Source organism: Phyllobates terribilis, unplaced genomic scaffold (genome assembly GCF_046119375.1).
Source record: "Phyllobates terribilis strain yellow unplaced genomic scaffold, ASM4611937v1 Scaffold_8__6_contigs__length_399053987, whole genome shotgun sequence".
NCBI lineage: Eukaryota > Metazoa > Chordata > Amphibia > Anura > Dendrobatidae > Phyllobates > Phyllobates terribilis.
Window position 1 is genome coordinate 17,945,796 of NW_027362768.1, and position 21,681 is coordinate 17,967,476.

Below are 21,681 nucleotides of genomic sequence, written 5' to 3' on the forward strand. Positions count from 1 at the left end.
CCAATATGCCACAGCGTTGCAGGAAGTACTTGCAGAGGTACAAAAGAAAGAGGCAGACGGAGTAGGCGGCATGGGATCTGTAGACCGGATACTACGAGAACAATTTATTCTTGTACTTTACAGTACTTCCCTGAGACAGATTCTGCGTGAGCGAGTGAGGGTGGATTTGGCCTTAAGTTTTCGACAAATATGACAAATATTAGCAGAAGCGGTGGCGTGAAGTAAGGAAGATAGCTGTGCCTCCGGAGTGGTGCGTACTCATGCTGCCACAACTGTCGGGAGTGAAGGGAATGAAGACACTGTTCAGGGTAGTGCAGGGTCTGCAGAGTTCCCTGAATGTTATGTAAGAAAAACTGACATAAATGGAAAAGAGGATGGGAGCCAGCTCCGTCGCTGAGGTAACATACCCGGCCTTAGCAGATCCTTATCGGACCTTTCCTCAGGCCCCTGAACCTAGACCTCCCTACACTGGTCCGTTGAAGCCTTACAGTCCCCCGTCTACAACGTCTGTGGGTTGGCCATGTTACCAAGGTCCTCAATATCTTTCTTGGAAGGCATAGGCAAAGACTATGGGAGACCCACTCCCCAATAATGGGACTAATGTTTTTAATATGCTGTACTGCATGACTCTTGTAAGGGGCATTGCAAGTTCCTCCTTCCTAATTTTTGTCAGCTTTTGCTTGGAAGGCATAGGCAAAGACTATGGGAGACCCACTCCCCAATAATGGGAATAATGTTTTTAATATGCTGTACTGCATGGCTCTTGTAAGGGGCATTGCAAGTTACTCCCTCTTAATTTTTGGCAGCTTTTGCTTGGAAGGCATAGGCAAAGACTATGGGAGACCCACTCCCCAATAATGGGGCTAATGTTTTTAATATGCTGTACTGCATGACTTTTGTAAGGGCATTGCAAGTTCCTCCTTCCTAATTTTTGGCAGCTTTAGCTTGGAAGGCATAGGCAAAGACTATGGGAGACCCACTCTCCAATAATGGGAATAATGTTTTTAATATGCTGTACTGCATGGCTCTTGTAAGGGGCATTGCAAGTTCCTCCTTCCTAATTTTTGACAGCTTTTGCTTGGAAGGCATAGGCAAAGACTATGGGAGACGCACTCCTCAATAATGGAAATAATGTTTTTAATATGCTGTACTGCATGGCTCTAGTAAGGGGCATTGCAAGTTCCTCCATCCTAATTTTTGGCAGCTTTTGCTTGGAAGGCATAGGCAAAGAATATGGGAGACCCAGTCCCCAATAATGGGACTAATGATTTTAATATGCTGAACTGCATGGCTCTTGCAAGGGGCATTGAAAATTCCTCCGTCCTAATTTTTGGCAGCTTTAGCTTGGAAGGCATAGGCAAAGACTATGGGAGACCCACTCCCCAATAATTGGACTAATGTTTTTAATATGCTGTACTGCATGGCTCTTGTAAGGGGCATTGCAAGTTCCTCCATCCTAATTTTTGGCGGCTTTTGCTTGGATGGCATAGGCAAACACTATGGGAGACCCACTCCCCAATAATGGGAATAATGTTTTTAATATGCTGTACTGCATGGCTCTTGTACGGGGCATTGCAAGTTCCTCCATCCTAATTTTTGGCAGCTTTTGCTTGGAAGGCATAGGCAAAGACTATTGGGGACCCACTCCCCAATGATGGGAATAATGTTTTTAATATGCTGTACTGCATGGCTCTTGTAAGGGGCATTGCAAGTTCCTCCGTCCTAATTTTTGGCAGCTTTTGCTTGGAAGACATAGGCAAAAACTATGGGAGACCCACTCCCCAATAATGGGACTAATGTTTTTAATATGCTGTACTGCATGGCTCTTGTAAGGGGCATTGCAAGTTCCTCCGTCCTAATTTTTGGCAGCTTTTGCTTGGAAGGCATAGGCAAAGAATATGGGAGACCCACTCCCCAATAATGGGAATAATGTTTTTAATATGCTGTACTGCATGGCTCTTGTAAGGGGCATTGCAAGTTCCTCCGTCCTACTTTTTGGCAGCTTTTGCTTGGAAGGCATAAGCAAAGCGTATGGGAGACACACTCCCCAATAATGGGAATAATGTTTTTAATATGCTGTACTGCATGACTCTTGTAAGGGGCATTGCAAGTTCCTCCGTCCTAATTTTTGGCAGCTTTTGCTTGGAAGGCATAGGCAAAGAATATGGGAGACCCACTCCCGAATAATGGGAATAATGTTTTTAATATGCTGTACTGCATGGCTCTTGTAAGGGGCATTGCAAGTTCCTCCATCCTATTTTTTGGCAGCTTTTGTTTGGAAGGCATAGGCAAAGACTATGGGAGACCCAATCCCTAATAATGGGAATAATGTTTTTAATATGCTGTACTGCATGGCTCTTGTAAGGGGCATTAAAATCGTCTTGTTAAGCTACTGTGACCTCCACGTCTCTACCAAGGGGCATTGATATTGTCTTTTTATTCCACTGGGACCTCCACCACTCTTCCAAGTGGCATAGATATTGTGTTTTTATTCCACTGTAACCTCCACCACTTTGCCAAGGGGCATTGATATTGTCTTTTTATTCCACTGCGACCTCCACCACTCTTCCAAGGGGCACTGATATTGTCTTTTTATTCCACTGGGACCTCCACCACTCTTCCAAGGGACATTGATTTTGTCTTTTGATTCCACTGGGACCTCCACGTCTCTTCCAAGGGGCATTAAAACCATCTTGTTAAACCACTCTGAACTCCACGTCTCTTCCAAGGGGCATTAAAACCATCATGTTAAGCTACTGTGACCTCCACGTCTCTTCCAAGGGGCATTAAAACGGTCTTGTTAAAACACTCTGAACTCCACGTCTTTTCTAAGGGGCAATAAAATCGTCTTGTTAAGCTACTGTGACCTCCACGTCTCTTCTAAGGGTTTTTGATATTGTCTTTTTATTCCACTGGGACCTCCACCACTCTTTCAAGGGGCATTGATATTGTCTTATTATTCCACTGGGCCCTCCAACACTCTTCCAATGGGCATTGATATTGTCTTTTTAATCCACTGGGACCTCCACGTCTTTTCCAAGGGGCATTAATACCGTCTTGTTAAACCACTCTGAACTCCACGTCTCTTCCAAGGGGCATTAAAACTGTCTTGTTAAGCTACTGTGACCTCCACGTCTCTTCCAAGGGGCATTGATACTGTCTATTTATTCCACTGGGAACTCCACCACTCTTCCAAGGAGCATCGATATTGTCTTTTTATTCCACTGTGACCTCCACCACTCTTCCAAGGGTCATTGATATTGTCTTTTTATTCCACTGGGACCTCCACCACTCTTCCAAGGGGCATTGATATTGTCTTTTTATTCCACTGGGACCTCCACGTCTCTTCCAAGGGGCATTAAAACTGTTTTGTTAAGCTACTGTGACCTCCACGTCTCTTCCAAGGAGCATTAAAATTGTCTCGTTAAGCTACTGTGACCTCCACGTCTCTTCCAAGGGTCATTGATATTGTCTTTTTATTCCACTGGGATCTCCATCACTCTTCCAAGGGGCATTGATGTTGTCTTTTTATTCCACTGGGACCTCCACGTCTCTTCCAAGGGGCATTAAAACCATCTTGTTAAGCTACTGTGACCTCCACGTCTCTAAAAAGGGTCATTAAAACCGTCTTGTTAAACCACTCTGAACTCCACGTCTCTTCCAAGGGGCATTGAAACCGTCTTTTTAATCTACTGTGACCTCCACGTCTCTTCTAAGGGTTTTTAATATTGTCTTTTTATTCCACTGGGACCTCCACCACTCTTCCAAGGGGCATTGATATTGTCTTTTGATTCCACTGGGACCTCCATATCTCTTCCAAGGGGCATTAAAACCATCTTGTTAAACCCCTCTGAACTCCACGTCTCTTCCAGCGGGGAATTTAAATCGTCTTGTTAAGCTACTGTGACCTCCACGTCTCTTCCAAGGGTCATTAATACTGTCTATTTATTCCACTGGGAACTCCACCACTCTTCCAAGGGGCATAGTATTGTGTTTTTACTCCACTGCGACCACCACCACTCTTCCAAGTGTCATTGATATTGTCTTTTTATTTCACTGGGACCTCCACCAATCTTCCAAGGGGCACTGATATTGTCTTTTTATTCCACTGGGAGCTCCATGTCTCTTCCAAGGGGCATTAAAACTGTTTTGTTAAGCTACTGCGACTTCCATGTCTCTTCCAAGGGGCATTAAAACCGTCTTGTTAAGCCACTCTGAACTCCACATCTCTTCTAAGGGGCATTAAAATTGTCTTGTTAAGCTACTGTGACCTCCATGTCTCTTCCAAAGGTCATTGATATTGTCTTTTTATTCCACTGGGACCTCCATCACTCTTCCAAGGGGCACTGACATTGTCTTTTTATTCCACTGGGACCTCCACCACTCTACCAAGGGGCATTGACATTGTCTTTTTATTCCACTGGGACCTCCACGTCTCTTCCAAGGGGCATTAAAACTGTCTTGTTAAGCTACTGTGACCTCCACGTCTCTACCAAGGGGCATTAAAATCGTCTTGTTAAACCACTCTGAACTCCTCGTCTCTTCCAAGGGGCATTAAAACCGTCTTGTTAAGCTACTGTGACCTCCACGTCTCTTCCAAGGGTCATTGATATTGTCTTTTTATTCCACTGGGACCTCCACCACTCTTCCAAGGGGCATTAATATTGTCTTTTTATTCCACTGCGACCTCCACCACTCTTCCAAGGGGCATTGATATTGTCTTTTTATTCTATTGCGACCTCCACCACTTTTCCAAGGGGCATTGATATTGTCTTTTTATTCCACTTGGACCTCCACCACTCTTCCAAAGGGCATTGATATTGTCTTTTTATTCCACTGGGACCTCCACACCTCTTCCAAGGGGCATTAAAACTGTCTTGTTAAAACACTCTGAACTCCACGTCTTTTCTAAGGGGCATTAAAATCGTCTTGTTAAGCTACTGTGACCTCGACGTCTCTTCTAAGGGTTTTTGATATTGTCTTTTTATTCCACTGGGACCTCCACCACTCTTCCAAGGGGCATTGATATTGTCTTTTTATTTCACTGGGCCGTCCACCACTCTTCCAAGGGGCATTGATATTGTCTTTTTAATCCACTGAGACCTCCACGTCTCTTCCAAGGGGCATTAAAACCGTCTTGTTAAACCACTCTGAACTCCACGTCTCTTCCAAGGGGCATTAAAACCGTCTTGTTAAGCTACTGTGACCTCCACGTCTCTTCCAAGGGGCATTGATACTGTCTATTTTTTCCACTGGGAGCTCCACCACTCTTCCAAGGAGCATCGATATTGTCTTTTTATTCCACTGTGACCTCCACAACTCTTCCAAGGGTCATTGATATTGTCTTTTTATTCCACTGGGACCTCCACCACTCTTCCAAGGGGCATTGATATTGTCTTTTTATTCCACTGGGACCTCCACGTCTCCTCCAAGGGGCATTAAAACTGTTTTGTTAAGCTACTGTGACCTCCACGTCTCTTCCAAGGGTCATTGATATTGTCTTTTTATTCCACTGGGACCTCTATCACTCTTCCAAGGGGCAGTGATATTGTCTTTTTATTCCACTGGGACTTCCACGTCTCTTCCAATGGGCATTAAAACCGTCTTGTTAAGCTACTGTGACGTCCACGTCTCTACAAAGGGTCATTAAAACTGTCTTGTTAAACCACTCTGAACTCCACGTCTCTTCCAAGGGGCATTAAAACCGTCTTTTTAAGCTACTGTGACCTCTACGTCTCTTCTAAGGGTTTTTGATATTGTCTTTTTATTCCACTGGGACCTCCACCAATCTTCCAAGGGGCATTGATATTGTCTTTTGATTCCACTGGGACCTCCACATCTCTTCCAAAGGGCATTAAAACCATCTTGTTAAACCACTCTGAACTCCACGTCTCTTCCAAGGGGCATTTAAACCATCTTGTTAAGCTACTGTGACCTCCACGTCTCTTCCAAGTGTCATTGATACTGTCTATGTATTCCACTGGGATCTCCACCACTATTCCAAGGGGCACCGATATTGTCTTTTTACTCCACTGCGACCTCCACCACTCTTCCAAGTGTCATTGATATTGTCTTTTTATTTCACTGGGACCTCCACCAATCTTCCAAGGGGCACTGATATTGTCTTTTTATTCCACTGGGACCTCCACGTCTCTTCCAAGGGGCATTAAAACTGTTTTTTTAAGCTATTGTGACTTCCACGTCTCTTCCAAGTGGCATTAAAACCGTCTTGTTAAGCCACTCTGAACTCCACATCTCTTCTAAGGGGCATTAAAATCGTCTTGTTAAGCTACTGTGACCTCCACGTCTCTTCCAAAGGTCATTGATATTGTCTTTTTATTCCACTGGGACCTCCATCACTCTTCCAAGGGGCACTGACATTGTCTTTTTATTCCACTGGGACCTCCACCACTCTACCAAGGGGCATTGACATTGTCTTTTTATTCCACTGGGACCTCCACTTCTCTTCCAAGGGGCATTAAAACTGTCTTGTTAAGCTACTGTGACCTCCACGTCTCTACCAAGGGGCATTAAAACCGTCTTGTTAAACCACTCTGAACTCCACGTCTCTTCCAAGGGGCATTAAAACTGTCTTGTTAAGCTACTGTGACCTCCACGTCTCTTCCAAGGGTCATTGATATTGTCTTTTTATTCCACTGGGACCTCCACCACTCTTCCAAGGGGCATTAATATTGTCTTTTTATTCCACTGCGACCTCCACCACTCTTCCAAGGGGCATTGATATTGTCTTTTTATTCTATTGCGACCTCCACCATTTTTCCAAGGGGCATTGATATTGTCTTTTTATTCCACTGAGGACTCCACCACTCTTCCAAAGTTCATTGATATTGTCTTTTTATTCCACTCGGACCTCCACCACTCTTCCAAGGGGCATTGATATTGTCTTTTTATTCCACTGGGACCTCCACACCTAACATAGTAACATAGTTTGTAAAGCCGAATAAAGACTTGCGTCCATCAAGTTCGACCTGTTAGTTCTGTAATTGCTAAAGTTGATCCAGAGGAGGGCAAAAACCCCAAATGATTTGGCCAATCTTCACCTGAGGAAAAATTCCCTCCCGACTCTGAAACCAGCAGTCAGAATAAATCCCTGTATCAACCTACTATTTTATTTTATTTTTAAGTATACGCTGAAATCTGCCTGGTATCTAGAAATGCATCCAGTCCCCGCTTGAACTGGTGTAGTGAATCTGACATTACCGTCTCCTCACTCAGTGAATTCCATATTCTCACTGCTCTTACCGTAAAGAACCCCTTCCTATGCTGGTGCTGAAACCTTTTCTCTTCCAGTCTTAGTGAGTGCCCTCTTGTTACCGTAATATCCCTCCTTTTGAACAAATCCCGGGCAAGATCTCTATACTGTCCCCTAGCATATTTGTACACATTTATTATGTCCCCCCTCAACCTTCTCTTTTCCAGGCTGAATAGTCCTAGTTTTGCCAACCTCTCTGGGTATTGCAGTCCCTCCATTCCCTTTATTAATTTTGTTGCCCTCCTTTGTACCTTTTCAAGCTCATTTATATCCTTTCTATATATTGGGGCCCATAACTGAGCACAGTATTCCAAGTGTGGTCTGACCAGTGCTTTGTACAGTGGAAGAACAATGTTCTCATCCTTTGCAGCTATACCTCTTCTGATACATCCCATTACCCTGTTTGCCCTTACAGCAGCGGCCTGACTTTGGGCACTCCAATTTAGTTTGCTATCAATCAGGATGCCCAAGTCCTTCTCCATCTCTTCCAAGGGGCATTAAAACTGTCTTGTTAAACCACTCTGAAATCCACGTCTCTTCCAAGAGGCATTAAAATTGTCTTGTTAAGCTACTGTGACCTCCATTTCTCTTCCAATGGTCATTGATATTGTCTTTTTATTCCACTGGGTCCTCCACCACTCTTCCAAGGGGCATAGATATTGTCTTTTTTTTCCTCTGGGACCTCCACCACTCTTCCAAGGCGCATTGATATTGTCTTTTTATTCCACTGGGACCTCCACATCTCTTCAAAGGGGCATTAAAACCGTCTTGCTAAACCACTCTGAACTCCACGTCTCTTCCAAGGGGCATTAAAATCGTCTTGTTAAGCTACTGTGACCTCCACGTCTCTTTCAAGGGTCATTGATATTGTCTTTTTATTCCACTGGGACCTCCACCACTCTTCCAAGGTGCAATGATATTGTCTTTCTATTCCACTGGGACCTCCACATCTCTTCCAAGGGGCATTAAAACCTTCTTGTTAAACCACTCTGAACTCCACGTCTCTTCCAAGGGGCATTAAAACCATCTTGTTAAGCTATAAGACCTCCACGTCTCTTCCAAAGGTCATTGATATTGTCTTTTTATTCCACTGAGACCTCCACCACTCTTCCAAGGGGCATTGATATTGTCTTTTTATTCTACTGCGACCTCCACCAATCTTCCAAGGGGCATTGATATTGTCTTTTTATTCCACTGTAACCTTCACCACTCTTCCAAGCGGCATTGATATTGTCTTTTTATTCCACTGAGACCTCCACCACTCTTCCAAGGGGCATTGATATTGTCTTTTTATTCCACTGTGACCTCCACGTCACTTCCAAGGGGCATTAAAACCGTCTTGTGAAACCACTCTGAACTCCACGTCTCTTCCAAGGGGCATTAAAACCGTCTTGATAAGCTACTGTGACCTCCACGTCTCTTCCAAGGGGCATGAAAACCGTCTTGTTAAACCACTCTGAACTCCACAGCTGTTCCAACGGGCAATGAAATGTTGTTTTTAATTAACTCTAACCTCCACGACTCTTCCAACGGGCATTGCATTTCCTCCTAATTTTAGTCAGCTTTTGCTTTTCAATGCATAGGCGAACACTAAGGGAGACCCACTCCCCAATAATGGATAGTAGGTTTTTAGTACGCTGTAATCCACGTCTGTTTCATGGGGCATTGCAGTTCCTCATAATTTTTGGAAAGCCTTCCATTCACTGCTTAGGCCAACAGTGTACAGGAGACCCAGTTGCTATAAATGGAAAAAATGGTTTAGTTAAGGCCCTCTGACCTCCATGTCACTTCCAAGGGGCATTGGAGTGCCTCAACATTTTTGGTAGGCATTGCACTCAATGTATGCCCTATAACTGTGCAGCCGAACTGCTCCTTTTGGTACAGAAACATACCCTACAAGACATGTGTAGTTGACTGGTCTGATATTGATGTGAATGGTCCCTGTTTCTCCTGCTCTTTCTCCTTTGCCACAACTTCATCCATCATTCATCACCTGAAGCTTTGTTTTAACGGGAGTCATAGAACTGGGATAGCAGCAGGAAAACATCCAGCAATTCTCGGAGGAGGTAGGATATGCGCCAAAACGCTGACCACCTCAGGCCTAGCCGCTACTACATACATGCGCTTGCATTCCAAGGAACAGAAAGCTAAGGAGATGGATGGCCTCATGATCATGAATAATTTACTCGTTATGTAAGAGGCCGACCACTGCTGCTGTCTACCTTCTGAACTTTGTGTTGAAGCCTAATTGACCCAGGACCCGCAATCCTCTATGTGTGGAGGACTTGTTGCATCCCAGTGTCCAACTGTGTCCCGGCTTCCACAATATTAACCCAGTGTGAAGGCGTCAGTGAGATGGACCATCCCTGGCCATTTTCATTTGTCCACGTGTTTGTGATTAGGCTGTCCTTCCCACTAAATGCACTGGGGAGTGCACAGGTGATGTTTTGGTATGCACGCTTGTGTATAAGGCGCACCGGGAGAAATGGGGGCGGCTGGGGACCGTTTATGGACACCCGGCTGCACCCAGTAGGCTGGGGACCGTGTGTGGGCACCCGGCCGTGGGGCGGATGGGGACTGAGTATGGATACCAGGCCGCCGACGCAGCCATGACGTGGTGGCCAGATTCCGCCTCCACATGCCTAAAAGGCCCAATTTCAAGTGCAAGCAAGCAAGCAGTATGGTATTGCAGCCTGGGGGTATGTGGGTGGCAGGCTGCATACTTGCGCTTGCATTGCAAGGAATGGAGGAGGTACAATTGAACACTGCCCTGGGACAAGGACTTGCACGGGGATAGTTGCAAGTCTGCATCTTCTGATGCGGCAAGGATCACTTCTGATGTGCACACTTTTAGGCAGTGACCTGGGTATCATAGATGCTTCCAGGGGTCTTCCCCATGCTGTTCCCATGTCTTTTCAGCACTGTATTCATGTGTCACACAGCAAATGGCCAGATAAGATTGTAAAATGTTAAAATGACATTTCCCGGTGAATGCATTTGTCACGGTTGTAATCAATAAAAAAGTGCAAAAACACATAAAAAAATGCTACTTGTGAACATAGCCCAAGGTGTGGAGGAGTATTTTTGTTTTGGGTTATTTATTTTACCTTATACACAAGTCTTTACCCAGGAAAGGATGTTCCTTAACATATTTCAAAGGAAAACAGATTCAGTTTCGTTTTTGAACGTTTTATTGTGAGCCTGTAAAAGTGGCTTAATACCTCTGACCACGTTGTTGACAGCAGTGACCTGGGGGTCAGAAATGCTTCCTGGGGCGATCCCCATGCTGTCCCCATGTCATTTGAGCACTGTCACTATCGTTTTGGGCACTTTTTAGGCTTTCTACAGACTGCCGGGGGTACCGCCGCAAAAATGTTCAGGTCTCCCATAGACTAACATTGGGCTCGTTGCTCGGGTCGAGCACCCGAGTATCACGGTGAGCTCAGCCCGAGGTTCAAGCACCCGAGCATTTTAGTGCTCTTTCAACACTAGCTATGATCACACATAGCATTTTTGATGCGTTTTTGCACTTTTGCATTGCTTTCAACCGTGATAAATGCATTCACCAGGAAATGTAATTTTAACATTTTACAACCTTATCTGGCCATGTGGAGTGTGAGACATGATCAGACACATCCTGTTTCATTTATGAAGGAGGGACTCTGAAAATCACAAAGCCTATTTTTATAGGGCCATCAGGTGGCCTTCACTATTCTTAAAGGGCCAGCAGTCCGTTCTCATTATTCTTAGAGAGCCTTAAGCCGGCTATGCTTTGTTGATCCCATTACTAAAGAGCGAGTCACCAATACTGTTATTGCATATGCAGTGAGTTTCAGGTCTGCCCAAAATTTAGACTCACCCCAATACCCCTTTGAAAATTTGGACGCACCCCATTACCCCTTTGAAGAGACTTAGAGGATGGCCTCCTGAAAACAATGTTCCCATTATTAGGAAGTGGGTCTCCCATACTGTTTGCCTATGCAGTGAATGCAAGGTTTGCCAAAAATTTGGACCCACTCCAATACCCCTTGGAAGAGATGAAGAGGAGGACCTCCTGAAAAAAAATGTTCCCATTATTAGAAAGTGGATCTCCCATTGTGTTTGCCTATGCAGTGAATGCAAGGGTTGCCAAAAATTTGGAGGCACTCCAATGCCCCTTGGAAGAGATGTGGAGGTCAGAGGTCCTCCTAAAAACAATGTTCCCATTTTTAATAAGTGGGTCTCCCATAGTGTTGGCCTATGCAGTGAATGCAAGGGTTGCCAAAAACTTGGAGGAACTCCAATGCCCCTTGGAAGAGACGTGGAGGTCAGAGGGCCTCCTGAAAACAATGTTCCCATTATTAGGGAGTGGGTTTCCCATTGTGTTTGCCTATGCAGTGAATGCAAGGGCTGCCAAAAATTTGGAGCCTTGGAAGAGACATGGAGGTCAGAGGATCTCCTGAAAACAATGTTCCCATTATTAGGAAGCACTCCAATGCCCCTTGGAAGAGACGTAGAAGGCCTCATGAGAAAATGTTTCCATTATTAGGAAGTAGGTCTCCCATAGTGTTGGCCTATGCAGTGAATGTGACTCGCCCCCTGGGCCGTGGGGCACTCGGATCCAGGCAGTGGGGGAATGATGGGAGTAGTAGTGGCAACCCGATTCCATGGCTCAGGGTGGTCAGGCCAGTGGTAGTCCGTTATGTGCTGATGTTTATGTCCGACTACGCCACCCGTGGATTGCGGCTATTAGGAACCGCCGCTGCATGCAGACCGCTGGGGCTGATGAGGTGTGAAGCTAGGGTAGTGTGACTCCCCACGGGAAGAGTGCGGCCCCAGGGCAGTATAATGGATGTTGGGAGTGATGGTAGTGGGAGTCCCAGTGCTGATAGTGCTGGAGGAGCAAGGAGCACACAGACAACAGGTTGCAGTCCAGGGTCTTTACTAGAACAGGTAAATTGACCCACAAACAGTCCCGGCTAGGAGGGGACCTGGATGTCTGAGAGCAACGGGGAAATTGGCCCTGGTCAGGGTGAGGGTGTAGGCCTACCGTGCTTTCTGTGCTCCTTCTGGCTATCTCCTCATTATAGGGTAACAGCCCACGTTTCCGAGCTTTCCGTGTATTCTCGCCTGTATGGCCTGCGACGTGGGTTCCTTTCTGCTCCCAGCCTTGTACGGCTTTGCTGGTCCCTTCTGTTGTGGCAGGGCCTCCAGGCTTCTTAGGCCAAGGAATATACAGTCCCCTGCGAACTGGTTATCTGCTGGGGGATGTGGAATCCTCCCAGCCTCAGACACCAAAGTCTGGTGAATTAAGTCCTTTATCGGCCAAGACAGGCTCTCTTCGCCTCTTGTCTCTGGCTTGTGGCTCTCCTACTGCCACACTTCCTCTTAGGTGCAATACAACTGTCTGTCCCTGCTCTGCTCTGGGACAAGTCTCAGTCCTGAGACAGGCCGTCAAGTTCTCTCTAACCCCGCCCCCAGTTCCAGCTTTTATAGGGGCAGCCAGCTCCCCCTACTGGCCTGAGACAGGAGGCATTGCATGCTAATGTTCCCCTGACTAGAGAACCTCCCCCTTGCTCTCAGACACAGCTTTAATACATTTTGTGGCATCCAGGCCAGGGTGACACATTCCCCCCTAGTGAAATTTAGTACTCCGGGACTAAACAATAACAAAGACAATATGCATAACCATAAAACATTAATAGACAGACGACGCACAAATTGAGTTCTTAAGGTCACAGTGTGGCCTGTGACCGGGTGTCCTTATCACCAATACAACGGGGAGCCTTAATCAGGTGGGGGTCTGCCCTACCCCAAGTCCTTCACAGTCTTAGTTCATTCCTGGGTTAGGCTCCGAACGCAGTCCATGCAAGGTCCCGGTTATAAAAAGTCCATAACCTTTTAGTAGCTGCAAGAAACTGAAACACAGAATTACCAAACATGCATGTAACTTTGCAAACAATTCAACATTTGGCAACAAGGTTATTTACAATTTTAGTACACTCTATATTCTCCAGCGAGCGGGTATCTGCCCCTTTGTGCTCCTGGTTGACCTACGTAGCCCACTGTCTGGTGGTGGACCAACCTGGCTTTCCCCACTAGCGTTAGGGGTACAGCTACCAGCTGGGTGTACAGGTAGGGCAGGCAGCTGTCTGCGGGTCCTTTGACTTACCGCAGGCATGGCAGGCTCACTGTCAGCAGGGGGTTGACTCTCCTGGGCTGCTGGTACAGGCTCTTCTGCCTCTGGAACCGCTTGCTCCTCTTCACCTTCCGGCGCTGGTGCAGGTTGTTGCGCAGTTGGTTGCAGGAAATGCAGGACAGGTACCACTATGGCATCATTTATGCGAGTCCAGGACTGAGGGAACTCTCAAAGAACGGTGCTGATCATTTCTTCCTTGTCCTCTGCAGGTTCAAGGTCACTCTGATCCTCTTCTGCACTACGGAGTTGCTCGGGGCACCTTTTGAGGTGGTCTCTGGAGACGGTACTAGTGGTTTCTCCTCTGTCCTTGGTGATCACGCACACCTTCGGGTTGTCGTGATCAGACTGCAGTACAGTGTAGGGTTCCCTTTCCCACTGGTCGTCCAACTTATGTAGCCTTCTCTTCCGCTTCAGGACCTGCTCACCAGGTTCTAGGGGACCAGCAGGGGCGTGTTGGTTGAAGAGTCTTGCTTGCCTTTCTCTCACCTGGGCCAGGCTCTTCTCCACACTCTCCTGTACCTTCTTGTACTGCAGTTGCCTTTCCGTATCCCAGTCCACATCCGGGGAGGTGTCCTCAGGTGTTAGGACTCCCATCTCCAGGTCTACGGGCAGCTTACCTGATCTGGCTCGCATCAGGTAAGCCGGGGTGCAGTTTGTAGCATTCACCGGGATATGATTGTATAAGTCTATCAGATCCGGCAGTTTTTCTGGCCACAGGCTGCGTTCCTCCAGGGGCATCGTCTTTAGGAGATCAATGACTATATTGTTCATCTTCTCACACATCCCGTTGGTTTTGGGGTGGTAAGGCGTTGTACGAATCTTCTTAGAGCCATAGAGGTTGCAGAACTCCTGGAAGATTTCAGCCTCGAACGCTGGACCCTGGTCTGTCAGGACCTGTTCCGGATACCTGTGTGGATGGCAGAAATATTGCTGGAAGGCTCTGGCCGCTGTTTGGGCTGTCAAGTCCTTTACCGGGACCACCACTAGAAAACGGGAATAGTGGTCCACGATTGTCAGGGCATAGATGTATCCAGACCGGCTTGGAGCCAATTTGACGTGGTCCAGAGCTACCAGCTCAAGAGGCTGCGTGGTGACGATGGGCCTCAAGGGTGTCTTCTGGCTGGTGCAGTCCTTCCTCCTCAGGTGACAAGGGCCACAGTCTCTGCACCACTTTTCTACAGCTCCTCTCATGCCGACCCAAAAGAACCTTCCTCTTAGCAGGAACTCCAGTTTCTTCCAACCGAAGTGTCCCGCTCTGTCATGGTAAGCCCCCAGGACCATGGCTGCATCCCGTCTTGGGACCACGACTTGCCAGGTCAGCTCGTGCGTCCGGTGGTTGACAATCCTTCTGCACAACTTGCCTTCGTAGAGGAACTGCTTGCTCTTCTCTTTCCATAGCTGCTTGGCTTCCTCTGGAGCATCCGGATCTATGCGGGCATCTTCCTGGGTCAGCAGATCTTTCACCAGGCGGATGGCAGGGTCACTATCTTGGGTCTCGGCCCAGCTGTGGTGAGGTAGGGGATTTATCATCACGGTTCTTATATCCTCCTCCTTCACGCAGTGGGAGTATTGAGCGGCTCCATACTGGTGAAACGTGGGGAGTTCTACCTCCTCCAGCTCTTCTGGGTCTTCGTCACCTTCAGGTAAGTGAGGCATCCTCGATAGGGCGTCAGCGTTGGCATTGGTTTTGCCGGCCCAGTACTTGATCACGAAGTCATAGTTGGAGAGACAGGCCATCCACCGCTGTTCTAGGGCACACAGTCTTTCATTGTCCAGGTGTGTCAATGGGTTGGCCAGGTAATGCTTGAAGCGTTCCGTCACGGCCCACACCACCGCCAAGAATTCTAGCTTGAAGGAGCTGTAATTCTCCGGGTTCCTCTCGGTGGGTCTCAGCTTCCGGCTGGCGTACGCGATCACCCTTTCTCTGCCCTGTTGGTTTTGGGACAGTACGGCTCCCTGTCCCACATTACTGGCGTCTGTGTGAAGGATAAAAGGCTGGCCATAATCAGGGTAGGCCAGGATCTCATCCCCCGTGAGGGCCATCTTCAACTGGCGGAAGGACTCCTCTTCCGGTTTATCCCACTTGAAGGGTGGCTTTTGACTCCTGGACTTAGACTGTCCGATCAGGAGGTCCTGCATAGGAGCTGCCATCTTAGTGAACCCGGGGATGAACCTTCGGTAGTAGCCTACCAACCCGAGAAACTGTCTCACCTCCTTGATGTTCGAGGGGCTTGGCCAGCTCTTGATTGCTGTGACCTTGTCAGGGTCGGGGGCTACTCCTTCCACACTTACCACGTGCCCTAGGTACTGGACCTTTGGTTTCAGCAGGTGACACTTCGATGTTTTCACACTCAGGCCATAGCCTGCCAGGGCTTCGAACACCTCAGCCAGGTGTTTGAGATGATCCTCGTAGGTCTTCGAATAGACGATCACGTCGTCCAGGTAAAGGAGGACCGTCTCGAAGTTTCGGTGCCCTAGACAGCATTCCATCAGCCGCTGGAAGGTCCCTGGTGCGTTGCAGAGCCCGAAAGGCATACAGTTGAACTCGCTCAGTCCCATCGGGGTGGTGAAGGCGGTCTTCTCCTTGTCAGCCTCTGCCACAGGAACCTGCCAGTACCCGCTAGTAAGGTCCAAAGTAGAAAAGAAGTTAGATGATTTTAGTGCGGCTAAAGACTCCTCTATTCTAGGCAGCGGATATGCGTCTTTGTGGGTGATACGGTTGATTTGTCTATAGTCGACGCACATTCTCATGGTGCCGTCTTTCTTTTTCACCAGAACCAAGGGGGCTGCCCAGGGGCTACAGCTGTCTCTAATGACCCCAGCTTCTTTCATTTCTCTTAGCATGCCCTTGGCGTTCTGATAATGTGCAGGGGGTACAGGCCTGTGTCTCTCTTTTATTGGTGGGTGGCTCCCTGTGGGGATGTGGTGTTCTATCCCCTTTACTCTGCGGAAGTCTAGCGGGCGCTTACTAAAGACTCTCTCGTACTCCTGTACCACCCGGTAGACTCCTTGTTTTTGGTGCAGGGGAGTGGAGTCAGCACCCACATGGAGTTTCTGGCACCAGTCCTCCTTTTGTTTCTGGGAGCCATTACCCTCCGCCTGAGGAGATGGAGGCAAGGGTTCCACGGCCCTGATAGCTTTGTGTTCGACCACAAACAGCTTGGCGAGTGTAGCGTACCTGGGTAAGTGTACCTCCCTCTCCCCAATGTTGAGGATGCGGACGGGCACCCTCCCATGACGGACATCAACAACCCCCCGGGCGGTCAAAATGGTGGGCCTGCTGTCTGAGTACACGGGTTCTACCATGGCTTGGTAGTCTCTACCTCTCAACCCGATTGCAGTCCGACACCAGATCATCATTTCACTTTTGGGAGGCATGGAAATGGGGAATGAGTCACTCAGTCTTACGCTACCGATCTCACCACCAGACAGTTCTACCTGCTGCCGTCTCATCAGGGCTTTTATCTCCTTGTTGAGGACTCTCTGTTGGCTGGAACTAGCATTCACCGCCACCTGTTGTAGAATTACAATTACTTCTGAAAGACAATTTTCAATTACGTTAGTACCCACAGTTATTTTAGGGTGACTTTCACGACGGTCACTGTCCACAATAATCACTCCCTGTGCCGGCAGTTCAACTTTACCAATTTTAATGGTCATCTCCTTGAACCCCATCTGCGGCACGGGTAAGCCATTACTGGCGATGATGCTCAAGTTACTGTCTGGATACCGTGTGATATCAGCATCAGTCCAATACTGCTTAAAAAGTACATAAGGGATAGTGGTTACTTGTGACCCAGTATCCAGCAAGGCGCTCATGGGGATACCCTCCAGCACCACGGGTAAAACCGGGCGCCCCCCAACGTACTTATTACGCCAATTATAAGGGCCTGGTGATCTTATGCCTGGGGGTTGGCCCTCTGCCCCAGGTTGGACCCGTTTAAATTACAGTACCTGGAAATGTGTCCGGGCTGGTTGCATCGACGGCAAATGGGCTGTCCATCCTCTGCATAGCGGTCTGTGGGCCTCCCTCGGAATGACGGGATCCTCCTCTGTCGACGCCACGGGACATCCTCCGGACTTGAAGCCAGCTCGATGGGTCTTGCCGGGTCCACTTGCAACGCCTGGATGGTCCTGGTCAACGCCGCGATGCTCCTGGTCAGCTCCTGGACTTGGTGGTGCAGGTCTTTCGACGGGGCTTGGTTCAGGGCCTGTGCATCAGCCCCCACGGGGTCCTTAGAGGAGGGCGCCGCCTCCTGGAGGTAGGTGAGAGCAAGGCGCCGGGTGTTTATAGCGCCACTGGTTGCAGATTCACGGAGCACCCTTATGGCCCTGTCCTTAAATTGGGCAAAGGTCAGGGCGGGGTTCTGAAAGAACATGAGGCGCAGTTGGGCCCTGTGGGCGCTAGACAGCAGACCTTCTATCAATTGTTCTGTTAGCAGCTTATCCGTTTCCTGCACACTGCCAGGGTCAGTTTGTTGAATAGCCCTCAAGGCTTCCTGCAAATTTAGGGCATAGTCTCTGATGCTGTCCTGTGCCCGCTGCTTACATCCATAGAACCTCATTTTAATCTCAGCGGAGGTACGTGTGTCAAAGGTACCCCGCAGCCGGGCCAGAATACCCTTCACAGTCCTTTTCTCCTCAGTTGGCCATGATTTTACCTCCCTTTGGGCTGCGCCAGTTAACTGCCCTGTTAGTATGCTGACCTTCTATTCCTCTGTCAGGGGGTAAACCTGGAACAAACTGTACAGCCTTTCCTTAAAGTCAGTTAGGGCTCCCTTGAGTACTTGGGCAGCCAGGCCGCTCCAGGGATGTAGGGCAGGGAAAAGGGCATCACCGCTGTTGCAGCTGCGTTGGTGGTAGTGGGCGCCTCTGTGTCCGACATCTTCCTCCCCCCTAGTTAAGCGTGGCCTACCTTCCGACGATCCTCTTCTGTAGGCCGCGGCTCCGCTGCTGCTGCTCTGGAAGAGGACCTTGCGTCGCGTCCTGATGACGTCAGCGTCGCTCTCTCTCCCTTCCAGGACCTTGCGCAGCGTCGGTGCGTGGGGCGGAGCTTCAGTTCTCGCGCGCTTTCGGCGTCCACGCCCCTCTTCTTCCCGTGCGGCGTCCCGAAGATGGCGTCCGATGGCGGGAAGCGGCTGCGGAGGCCGGGAAGACGGCAGAAGATGGCGGGAAACGACCCAAGATGGCGTCCGATGGCGGGAAATGACTCCGGACGGCGGGAAACTTCGCCACAGGTAAGTACAAAAGTCTCTTTCAGGAACGCAGTACCCGGTGGTTGCGGGCACAAAATCCTGCAGGCTACACCAAAGCTGACTCGCCCCCTGGGCCGTGGGGCACTCGGATCCGGGCAGTGGGGGAACGATGGGAGTAGTAGTGGCAACCCGGTTCCGTGGCTCAGGGTGGTCAGGCCAGTGGTAGTCTGTTATGTGCTGATGTTTATGTCCGACTACGCCACCCGTGGATTGCGGCTATTAGGAATCGCCGCTGCATGCAGACCGCTGCGGCTGATGAGGTGTGCAGCTAGGGTAGTGTGACTCCCCACGGGAAGAGTGCGGCCCCAGGGCTGTATAATGGATGTTGGGAGTGATGATAGTGGGAGTCCCAGTGCTGATAGTGCTGGAGGAGCAAGGAGCACACAGACAACAGGTTGCAGTCCAGGGTCTTTACTAGAACAGGTAAATTGACCCACAAACAGTCCCGGCTAGGAGGGGACCTGGATGTCTGAGAGCAACGGGGAAATTGGCCCTGGTCAGGGTGAGGGTGTAGGCCTACCGTGCTTTCTGTGCTCCTTCTGGCTATCTCCTCCTTATAGGGTAACAGCCCACGTTTCTGAGCTCTCCGTGTATTTTCGCCTGTATGACCTGCGACGTGGGTTCCTTTCTGCTCCCAGCCTTGTTCGGCTTTGCTGGTCCCTTCTGTTGTGGCAGGGCCTCCAGGCTTCTTAGGCCAAGGAATATACAGTCCCTTGCGGACTGGTTCTCTGCTGGAGGATGTAGAATCCTCCCAGCCTCAGACACCAAAGTCTGGTAAAGTAAGTCTTTTATCTGCCAAGACAGGCTCTCTTCGCCTCTTGTCTCTGGCTTGTGGCTCTCCTCCTGCCACACTTCCTCTTAGGCGCAACACAACTGTCTGTCCCTGCTCTGCTCTGGGACAAGTCTCAGTCCTGAGACAGGTCTTCAAGTTCTCTCTAACACTGCCCCTGACGCGCCCCCTGGGACATATTCCTTTTTGAGGGGAATACCCGGCACCGGATCAGATGGGGGGGGTTGTAGTCTCCGAGCGGCTGTGACCCGGTCCCGTGCCCAGGGCGTCAAGCTCAGTGTTATGTGGCAGTCCTACAGATGTTATTAAGAGTTCTTTTCTGTCGACTACGCCACCCGTTGAGATGCGGTCACTGTGGCCGCCGCTGCAGCAGGGTCCGCTGAGGCTGATGGTGGGTGCGCAGCTTGGTGAGATAACCCCCAACGGGAGGGGTATAGCCTCAGAGGGGACAGGTGCAGAGGATGGGGGTTGTGGTGGTGTAGTGCAGACGGCAGTGAAGACAGAGTCGGGTTGTGCAGTTAAGGGTGTTTACTTACTGCAGATGTTGTACTGGTCACTCCAGCTGCTAGTGACCACCCGAGCCGTGCTGCGTCCACCAGGTCCTGGATCCAGCCAACCCCCAAACAAGTCCGGAGCGTGGCCCTGAGCTCTCCCTCTGTCCTTTCTTCAGCCGTCCCCACCAGTGATCCACCTAGGTCCAGCTCCCTCGGGCCTTCTGTTGGGACACCCTTGGCCCTGGGTTCCCTGACCCTTCATGTGGTGTGCCTTCTGGGTGAATGTGGTGGGTGACCGTGACAGACACTGCCCACAGTCTCCGGTCTCTGGCTGGGGATTGTTTTTACCCCCACCAGCTTGGGTTCCGGTACCCTGATGCTGACTCCTCACCCGGTGCTCTGATTTGGGTTCTTGGGTCCCTTCTCTTCTGTGCTCTGGGTCTTTCTCTTTTCTCCTCTCTCACTCTGGGTCTTGGTCTTTCTTGCTGCAGGCTGACTTCCTCTCTGCTTCTGACTCTCTGCGTCTGACTCTCTGCGTCTGACCCTGATTCTAGTTGGTGCCCACCTTATATACACCCTCTATGTGTGAGCTCAGGTGACCAGCACCCAATGAGCTCCTAACTTTACCCAGGCTGCTCCCCCTATCTGCCCCTACACTACATGGGATGTACCACCCCCCTCCCACTCCAGCCAGGAACAGACTCGGTCGTACCTGCACATTTCTAAGTGGGAGTACCGTCGGCCTGTTCCTCGGAAATGGGATGTGTGTAGTGCATGCAGCCTACCGAGCTCAGTCCCACACTCCATCCTTACCCGGGAGTGGAATATCACACCTCTGGGTTGAGGTGCAATACCCCTGTAGCAGCCGAATCCTCAGGGTGCTACATTCCCCCCTGGTAAATCACAGCACGTCCTCGGGCTGTAAAGACAAAAACACCAAAACATACAAAAATTTTTTTCATATAAACATATAAAACATATAAAAAAACATTATATAAATAACATATCTTAGCAGATAAAACTTTCCCGTCGTCTCCTGTTTCAAGTTCCTCCTCCGGACACTGTGCACCGTGTGTCCGGGAAAAGTGCGACAGTCTCTTTGAAAAACTGGTTTTCCTATAAAACCGGTAGGGGGCGCTTTAGGAAGCGCAACTATATACAGGGGAAGTTGGCCGCTCTCAGTCCTCGGCCAGGTAGAGGGAAGGGAATGGCTGCTCACAGTCCTCAGCCTGTAGGATGAAGGGGTTAACGGGTAAACAGTTCACTGGTCCCAACGGGGACTATTTTAGCAGCAACGGTTTCAGTTTCTTTATACCCCCATTGGGTAACTTATTTACAGCACCTGCTCTGCCGCACTCAACGGCGTCTTCCTCCTGCTCTTTGAACTTCAGACCCGTCCGGGTCCTCTTGCTCCTCCTCCCCGTACCGCAACTCCTCCTCCGTCAGGCGGTGTACGTGGAGGGCGTAAGGTCCTTTGGCACACTTGTGCCGGGTAAAGGTGACCTCGTCTCCGACGTAGAGGTCACGACCTCTGTGCCCCTCCGGCAGATGGGACTCCACGTCTCTGCGTGTGACAAAGACGTCGCCGTGGGTGTTGTTGTCTCGAATGAAGCCCCACCCGTGCTGCTGGTTGAACTTTATTACAGTCCCGGTGGTACGGGGACTGTGCGCTGCACGGGGGTCCCTCCTGG